The sequence below is a fragment of the Furipterus horrens genome, unplaced genomic scaffold, assembly GCF_987537825.1.
Source record: "Furipterus horrens unplaced genomic scaffold, mFurHor1.1.pri manual_scaffold_8, whole genome shotgun sequence".
Taxonomy (NCBI): domain Eukaryota; kingdom Metazoa; phylum Chordata; class Mammalia; order Chiroptera; family Furipteridae; genus Furipterus; species Furipterus horrens.
In genome coordinates, this window is record NW_028327178.1 from 103,386,587 (window position 1) to 103,396,223 (window position 9,637).

The following is a 9,637-nucleotide window of genomic DNA, read 5'->3' on the forward strand; positions in this document are numbered from 1 at the left end:
GCGAGCCAGACCCCTAGATCCAACCACCTGCTCACCAGGAGGGCTCATAGGAGCTCAAATCCATCTTTGGTCTCAGGGTCTTCTCTTCAGATTCCCTCCCCATCCCTGGCGACCTCTGCTGTTGCCCACCTTGCTCAGGTCAGGAGCTGGCTGGACCCTGCCCATCCCTGCTGTCCCTCCGTGTGTCTCCATCTCTACTGTCACCTTCCACCCGGACCTCCTGTTCTCCCCGATGCTGTCTGGGCTCCTATGCCTGGGCTGTCCCCTGTGCCTGGAACTCTTCCCACTGCTGTCCCCCCACCATCTTTCTCAGGGAACCCCTCTCATCGCCCCCAGGTCACCCCCACGTATCGTCCCCTCACTGCCTGCGTGCCTTCCCTTAGCGCAGCCTTGCTTCGCCCTTATCATGCTTCATGTTTATTTGTGTGATTGTGTGACTCATGTCTCACCCTGCCAGGCTGCAGACTCTGTAAGGGAAGGAACTAAGTCTGTTCTGTTCACTGATAATCCTCAGTGCCTGGCACAGAGCAGACTCTCAGCTTTTTTCAAGTAAAAAATAAAAAGAATTCATTCCTTACCCTGTAGCCAGAAAGATCTTTCTAAATAGCAGATCTAATTGCCCTACCCTCCTGCCTCAAGCCTCCCATGAGTCCCTTCTACCCTCAGGGCAAAGTCTGGAGGGTTTCACATGGCTTTTCCAGGCGTTTGGAGGTGGATCCTGCCACCAGGCAGTCCCGTCTTCTCCTGTACCCCATTATTCTCTATGCTCCAGTCATCCTCAGCTTCTACAGGTGCCTCAAAAGTCCCATGTTCTCTCTTACCTCTAGATTTCCATATAATTCCATATGCTATGCCTCTGCCTGGAAACTTTGTCTAGAAAAATCCCCCTTTCCATGGTCAAGCCTCCATTTAAAGGTTGCCTCCACTGGGGAGCCCTCCATACTTAACCCCACCAGGCCAGCAGAAACGCCTCTGAGGCTCTCCTAACGTGTTTACGCCTCCATATGTCAGACTACCATCTGGCTACTGTAACAGAGACCCACCGTTGTTCAACGAAACAATGTTATTTCCAGCAAGGGGGTGGAAGGGTCAAGGTTGGCTGGTTGGTTTGGTTCTGCAGGGTCATCCTAGAAATCCCGGTTCCTTTTATTAGTTGCTCTGCTGTCTTCATTTCACAGCTTCCGTGAAGTCCAAAATGGCTGCGCACGTTCCCGCATCACATCGACATCCCAGTCTGCGGGAAGGGGGAAATGGTCATTCCTTCGAAGGGCACGGCCCGGGAGGGGTTTTACATCAGTTCCACTTAGTCACATGATCACACTTAACTGCAAAGGAAGCTGGGAAATGCAATCACTATCCGGGCAGCATGTGCCCCGCCAATACTCCCGACTGTGGCGGTTGGTGGACACTGATGGTCCCCGCCTTGCTCACCCTGAGCACCGAGCGCAGTGTTATCTGGTTACTCTCTACCAGCCCAGCCAGACTGTGAGCTCCCCAAGGACAGGGACCATGTATGGTGCTCATTGTCACATCCCCAGCAATGAGCAGCCTACCTGGCACATAGCAAGTGAGAATGAATGGCAGAGGCTGGAAGTGTAAGCTGGAGAAACTGAGGCAGGCCCCAGGTCAGATCCCCATGTTTTCTGGGTTCCTGTTACGCATGAAACCCCGAGGTCCACGGCCTGGTTCAGGGGACAGGGCCAGCGAGGCTGGCTTGGCCCAGCAGAAACCCAATGGACACTGGGTCTGGGGCTGCAAGATCTTGCTTGATGGGTGAGCTGAGGAGTCCCAGGGACTCAGTCAGATAGGGCAGAGTCCATGGCCAGGAGGAGGAAGCCCCATGAGTGCCCACAGGCGGGGCGGGTCCCGAATCCTGATCCCACTTGGCTCTGGGCCCACCGTACTTCCTGCCCGGCCCCAGCTTTATCTGGCCTTGGGTCCAGTGCTAGGCCTCCTGGGCCCTTAGCTACGCCCCTGAGGGGCACAGGGGTGGGGTGTCTCCCCTGTGGGCAGCCCAGAAGCCTCACTGTGGGAAAGGCCTGATGGGAGCACTGCAGACTTGAGTCCCAGACCCAAGGGTGTCTTAGGAAGGGAGAGGAAATGCTCCCCCTGCTCTCTACCCTCAGGGCTGTGGCCTGGGATAAAGGAGAGGCAGGCTTAGCTGACAGAACTGTAGGTCCAAGTCCCAGCTTGTCACCTTCCAGCCATGTGTCTCTGCCTCCACTTCCCTGTCTGGGAAATGGGTACCCACAGCCCAGGTTGACTTCTCAGGGTCGGTATAACACTCAACCAAGAAAAGGAATGTGAAGGGGCTTTGAGGCCTTCGGTCCCAGAGAGAGCAGTTGGTTGTTTCTGTTATTAGTAGAGTCCTTCCAGGCAGAGGCTGGGAGAGCTGGGAAAACCACCGTCTGGGTATCTTCTCTAGGGTTCAGCACCAAGTGGGACCTCGGAGTCCGGTGAACGAAGGACTGGGCCTCTCTCCTGCTAGAAGCTGTCCCGTGGGCTCTCACTGCATGCTGGGATAGCAGAGAACTTCTATCCAGGTGGCCCCAGCCCTGCGCCACCTGCGCCCACCCCCTTACCTCCCTGACCTTGAGCCTCACCTCTGCCACCATTGCTCTGTCCCAGCCATCTTCGCTTCTTGCTGTTCTGCCAAGGTGTCCGCTGCCTTTGCGCTTGCTGTTCCCTCTGCCTGGATCTCCCTTTCCTGCTGCTCAGCCTCTCCTTCTGCTCTCTGGCTAGATGTTCCCTCCTCACTGTCCCCAAAGAGCCACCCCCCAGGTGTCTCCCACACTGCACCATCTGATTGACTCCCCAGCACTGATCAGCATCACTATAAGAATATTGTTCTCATTCATTCATTTTCTCACTTACCCTCTGTGTTCTTTAGCTGAGAATGTGGACCCTGTCCATCTTGTTCTCCATGGTAACCAGAGCTGAGCACAGGGCCTGGTACGTGGTACGAGCTCAGTATTTATTCACTATGGGAATACATACATAAGAGGAAGGGTGGGGGAGCAGTACTGAACACCTGCTACCTGGCAGCCATGTTCATGATTCCCTTCCAGTCCCACAGCCTCACTAGCCGGCCAGAATGATTATCCTCCTGCCACAGCTGGGGAAACTGAAGTGTAGAGATATGTAGGGACTCTGTGGAGGTCACGGCAATAGGAAGGGGCAGGTCTTGGCTTTGAAGCCCAGCTTCAGACTGCGGGAGATATTTGCAACCTAAATACAAAGATCTTGATACAAAGATCTCGAAGGTAGTAGTAGGTCTGGGGTGCACACATCTTTCAAAGCTCAACAGCAGTATACTTTAAAGGAGAGGTTCTGGGGGTGGAGGGGTTGAGCCAAAATAAAAATAAAAAGAGGAGGAACTCAAGGACAGAGCAACAGTGTGGTGATTGCAAGGGAGAGGGGGGTGGGTGGAGATGGAAGAGGTTGGGGGGGGAGAATGGTGATGGAAAAAATACAATAAATAAATAAAAATAAATAAATAAATAAGAGCCTCTAAACAGGAAATGACTTTTCCCCCAGGAGACATTGACCGGTGTCCTGAGACATTCATGGCTGTCATGCCTGGGGGTAGAGGCCAGGATGCTGCGAAACATCCCATGATGCACGGGGCGGCCCCCAGACCAAGGCGTATTAAACCCAAGACTGAGGAACCATGCTTTAAGTGCATGCAGTTTATCGTCCATAAATTGGACCTCAATAAAACTGATTTTCTGAAAGAGGGTTTATAACCTGGAAAGGATTCATGCCAATCAGAAAAGAAAAACCAACTCAGTAGGAACTATTGGCCCGATAACTTAAAAAGGGAAATTAACGCATTAGAAAAGACCTATGGTCAATTTGTAAATAATACAGAGCTTCTCTTCCATTCTGAGCAGGGAAATGCAAATTATAACAAAAATAATGATTTTTCCCCTTATCACATCTGAAAAAAATTTAAGTGACAATACCCTGGGTGTAGGTGACAATATACATACAGGGGGAGGGAGTGACTGGCAAAGCCCTAGTGCTGATTTGGGGACACTTGCCAACAGTTAAATAGACGCACGCGCCTACCCGAAGTTCCAGTTTTGTCAGTGCGCATGGGCGTAGGGAGCTGCGTGAGACGTTCCCGGGGGCTGTTGTTCAGCACAGTGAACGTCCGGGGCAGGGGGACGCTGAATGTCCATGAGCAAAGCATTCAGTAAATAAACTGTGGTACGTCCATCCCATGGAATTCTGTGCAGCAGGTCAAAATTGTGAGGAAAATCTCTAAATGCATATTAGTAGGTGCATAAAAAAAGCGAGGCCAAAACCACATTTGAAGTCCATTTTCATTCAGGTAACAACGAACAGGTCTGATGAAGACCCGCTGGCATTGGCCCCTCACCCATCACCTTTTTTTCTCACTGACTCTGATTTTGAACAGGATGGCAATGGGCCCAAATAAAATAATTGCCTACCCAGCTCCCCTTGCAGGCAGCTAGGTACAATGGAGTGGCCATGTGACCCAGTTCTGGTCAAGGCGATGTATATAGGAAAGTGCCCGGCAGCGCTCTGGAAGAGTCACATGTCCTTGATCTAAGGCAGGGACGAGGCCCACACCTGGCCCCTTCCCTGCCCCCCTGCCTGGGCTGAGCACACAACGCCAGGCAGTGAAGCACCCTCAACAGTCATGAGTTTGAAAGTCACACACCAAAGTGGGAGACCGGGAAGTCCGGCTCCTTTTTACCCAAGAAAAATGGAGCCTCCAGCTGGCAAAGGCAACCAAGTCAGGTACTCATTACTTGCAGCCAAACACAATCTTAGAGATGCAGTGAACTCACAGGAGGGCGTGCGTTGCTGGAGTCTTTTGCAACAGAATTGGATTCAAGTATTATTTGTCTAGTTAGGATTTAAAAAAATTAAAATAGAAACCCAATATAGCTCATCTGGCTAGCGCGTGGTGTTTGCAGATGGGCTCCGGTTCTCCCGACCCAGGTACAAATGCCTGGGGAAGATGGAGGGGCAGCCAGAGTTGACTGCTCTGTGCTCCTGAGAAGAGGATTCAGGCTGAGCCTCTGACCCCAGAAGGGAGGCTCAGGGGTCCATCTGGCCTGCCCAGGTGGGGCTGCCCCCACTTTGTGACTGGACCCCAGGGCTCTCCAGCCCAAACACGCAACCCCCCACCCCCAGGCAGTGACCTGGCCACCTTTCCCACCTGGCCACCTTGTCCTCTTCTTCCTGGAAGAAGGGCGCTCCTCTATCTCAGGCCAAAGTCCTCAGGGGAAGGGAATGGAATGTCACCTGGTTGATGAGTCACCTCCTACTGGCTGGAAGCCACAGCAGTCCTGACTTCTCCCTTTTGTCCCCCTCTCCAGCCTTCCCTTTCAGGTGGGGAAGGATGGGTGTATCACCCTAAAAATCATGACAGTGACAACCATCTTCACTGGGGTGCTGACCTGGAACCAGGCCCTGGGAAGTTAAGGAACCATCTTGGGACTCAGGTCCCTGGTTTCAAATCCTGGCTCCAACATGTCCTAAGGTGGTGGCCTGGGGAAGTCAGCTAACCCCTTCCAGATCCCTGTTCATGTGTTTAGCAAACATTCATTGAGCAGGCACACTGAACAGGATGTGAAGATGCTGCGGATGCTGCCACGGATGCCCCAGAGACAGTCCTGCTCTGGGGGTGGAGACATTCAGAGCAAATAATGATACTAACATTAGTAAAATGTAAAATGTAAAACTCCACACCCCCAGGGAGAGACGAGAGGCAAAAAGTGCTAATGCCGGGGGCTCAGTCATCTAAACAAGGTGGTCGAGGTAGCCCTTGAGTGCATTCACATCTGAGCGAAGACCTGACGTTGGTGAGAAAGGAGCCATGCTGCTATCTCTGGGAAGGGTCCCAGGCAGAGGGAATAGCATGTGCAAAGGCCCTGGGGTTGTAGTGTGCCTGGTGTGTTCCAGGATTGGGGAACATGCCAGTGTGGCTGAAAAGGAGTGGTCAGGAAGTGAAGGTGGGGGCGACCACACAGGACCTGTGGACACTGCCAGAACCTTGTGTTTTACTCTGGGTGACACGGGAGCCACAGGAGGGTGCTGAGCAGAGGAGAAACATGACCTGACTTCCTTCAGGTAGGGAGAAATGGCAGAATGGGGGAGATAGTTTGGAAGACACTGACTGCAGTGATCCAAGCAAACATTCAGTAACTCACACCAGGGTGGGGCTTTCGGGGGAGGGGGCAGAGGGAATGAAGAGATAGGACCCGGATGCCTTCTGAAGTCTTACGGGTGACAAAGAGAGGAGTCAGTGAGGACATGAAGGCTTTTGGCCCAAGGCCCTGGGAGGACAGAGGTGGCATTTTCCAAAATGAAGACTGCAGGAGGGGCAGGCTCATGCAGGGAGGCCGAGGAGGTCAGTTTCTCACCTGGAGGTGTGAGGCGCACTCAGACACGTCGAGGGCAGCTGCCGTCCCTGAGTTCAGGTGGCACTCGTGGCAGGAGAGGGAGGATGGAAATTTTGAGCATGGGGGTGGTATTTAGACGCTCAGTCTTTTCATCTGTAAAATGGAATTAAACAGCGTCTGCTTTGCAAGGTTGTTGCGAGGCTGGATTGGGCATGGAGAAGCCCCAGTCAGGTAGTAAAATGCAGGTAAATGCCAGCTGTCGGCATTACACACCCAACTCATCACCGTCTTTGACTTTACGGATGAAGAAATGGGAGCACAGAGAGGGTAAGTGACTGAGCCATGGTCACATAACCAGCAAATGGCCCCACCGGGATTCAAAGGCTGAATTCAAAGTCCTGCTCTTAACCTTCTGCCCTGCCGCTTGCACTCCCAACGTCACACCCTCGGATCCTGAGCCGACCAGACTCGGGGAGCTCCCAACTAGGTGGGAGATGATCAGACGACTAGAAAGACCACCAGGGCAAAACGGGACCTGAGCCTGCCCTACTAGAGGCACCAGCTGAATAGAAGGAGGGCTAACGGAGTCGTGAAGCCCTTGGGCCACCTGAGCCCAAACTCAGCTCTGCCCCTCAGCGCTCTGTGACTCTGGATGTATGACTCAGCCACCCTGTGCCTCAGTTTCCCCAATGGTGAAATGGGGTAATGGCGGTTGTTGGGAGGACAGCGTGGGCTGCTCCTTCCAAAGAGCTTAGGTTGGAGCTTGATAGAACTTAAACTTAGTGCGCGCCTAACAAAGGCACCGTGGCTTCAGCCCGTTTTCACTCAACATGCGGTCCCTGGGCTGGAGGCCCCCTGTCATCACTGTGTCTCCATTTTCCCCTTTGCCCCATGTGCTTGTCCTGCCTCGGCCTCTGTGAGCTCTGTGTCCTTGGGTCTCTCCCCCTGGGCCCACATCACTGCCAGCCCCCCAGTGGGGACAGCGGCTCACAGACACTGGGTGCTAACTGCAGCTGGCCCAGAGTCGGCGCTCCGTGTGCGTGGATGTTCACCAAGTCAGACACTCAGACCTGGATAAACAAGACGTGGGATATTGTTACAGGGGCCCGCGACTCAGCAATAAAAGGAAACGACTACTGATCCTCGCAGCAGCACGGTGGGCCTCACAGGTGTTTCGTTGAGAGAAAGAAGCCAAATGCAAAAGAGTGCACGCGGTGCGGTTCCCTCTGTCCGAAACTCTAGATGAGACGGTTTCGGCACGCAGGTCCGTGGTTACCGGGGGCTGCGGTCATGGACGGTTGTTTGGAAGCAGCCTGAGGGCCCTTTGTTGTAGACATGTTTGTATCTTATTTTAAAGGGCTGATTCTTGAGTGCCTCTCAGACTCATCAGGCTGAACCCATACACGTCTGTGAGTTTTATTGTAGGTTCGCTGTGTCCCACTCATTTTGAAAAGTGAAAAATGTCTGTGGTTTCTGTTGACTTGAACGTATGATTATTTCTCTGACTGTTCTGTGGCCACCAAAGCCCCACTGGGTCCCTGTTCCCACCTCTGGTCCTGTCAAAGCCTCTGGCACAGGAGGGAGATGACCAGCCATTGCAGAAAGCGCCCTGGGACCCAGGTACAAACCTGGCTCTGCTCCTTCTAGCCGTCTGCCCCAGGTGGGTCATCTGAACCTCAGTTTCCTCACCTGTTAAATGGGGCTCATCCTGGAGCCCCGGCCATGAGATTGTTGCCAGGATTCAGGGAGGTGAGAGGTACAGAGGCCATGAACATCGGAGTCTCATGAAATAAGTAAACAACAAACAAACAAGCTGGAGACAGTGGGGGGTTGGGGGTCTGGAGCCAGATCATCAGGACCAAGTCCGGTTCCTTGGGCCAGTCCCCTAACCTCTCCGTGTGTCAGTGTGTTTGTAAAACTAGGATATGATGGCGCCGACCCATAAGGTTGTTCTGAAGATGACCATGGCGAGTTAGAGCAGTGCTTGGCACACAGTAGGTGCTCACTGCACACCTGTCACTGTTACTGTCACTTCCAGGTATGGAAGGGAAGGTGCTTGCAACCTGAGGAGCTAATTGAGGGAGCCCAGTCCCCTGAACTGCAGCCCCAGCCTGCATCTCAGGGCCTGTGGGTTTGGGAGCAGGCAGCCCAGCCACAGTGGGCCTGGGTCATGGAGCCACCAGGCAAGTCCCGGCCGGGCTCCTCGGTTGGCTCCTGCAGCCGGGACCGACTGCTTCCTTCCTCTGTCCTGGATGCCAGGCAGGCCCAGAAACCGCGTGGTGTCAACAGGGCTGGCCTGCCCTCTGATGGGGAGGAAGTAGGCGGGTGCCCTAACACCCGATGCGCCAGGCAGACATGCCCTGAGGTGGCACAGTCAGGGCTGATGAGGGCAGCATCACGCACTTGCTGCTTACGGAGAAGGCCTCCCCCGGCTTGCCCACGTCAAGTGGCTTTGAGGCTGCCTGAGGTCAGAGAGGAGATCCAGGGTGGACGTGGTCTGTCCCCACGCTTCAAAACACAGTTGCGGGCTAGCCCCCTGGGGCCCGGCCTGCAGGAAGGGCAGGTGGTGTGTGTCCCAGGAGGTGTGGCTGGGGTGTGGGGGGGCCCACTGTATGCGTGTGTATGGGGGTGACTGTGTGCGGAAGGACGTGTGAGCGAGTGAAAGTTGGGCTTTGAGGAGGCAAGTGAGCTTGCGTCCCCGTGAGCTTGTGTTCATGTGCATGTTTGTGTGCGTGTGATGAGTAGGCCTTTGTGGGTATCAGGGTGCCTGGGGGAGGGCAGCGTCGTACTGTGTACAGACCCGTTTGAGCATGCGAGTGTGTCTGGGCGTGCGAATGACAAAATGAGTGTGTGTGTTCGATTGCATGAGTGTGTGTTCCTGGGTCTGAGTCTGGAGGCCAGCTGCGTCGGAGTGTGTATGTATGTGCGCGCGTGTGCGCTATTGTGAGACGTCCCGCAAGGAACCCCTTTTGCATCTAGAGCTTTGCTGCCTTGCATGTGAATGCTCATGGATGGTCGGGGTCAGTGCATTTAGAACCTTAACTAAAGCACCCAGGGGCTCCCAGGGAGGAGGGACGAGGTATGATCTTCAAGCTGAGCACTGACCAATCAGAACAGGGGCCAGCCCTTGTTACCCTAACTTCCGACGATCCCCCCAGCATCCAAGAAGGTCTTGACCTGAGGACATTCTGAGGCAGCCCCCAAACCAAACCAACAAATAGCCTTTTTATCAGTTGATAATAATAGCAAGCATTCAT

At 53.9% G+C, this 9,637-nt stretch overlaps 1 long non-coding RNA gene across 1 annotated transcript; it reads right to left on the bottom strand.

Annotated features, from left to right (window-relative positions):
- Positions 1-1,048: 1,048 nt before the first annotated feature.
- Positions 1,049-4,224, bottom strand: LOC150003701 (uncharacterized). The gene is made up of 3 exons (XR_016512676.1): positions 4,072-4,224; positions 2,875-2,981; positions 1,049-1,234 (listed from the first exon to the last, which is right to left on the bottom strand). It is a non-coding gene; the product is annotated as an uncharacterized LOC150003701 (long non-coding RNA).
- Between the last annotated feature and the right edge of the window lie 5,413 nt (positions 4,225-9,637).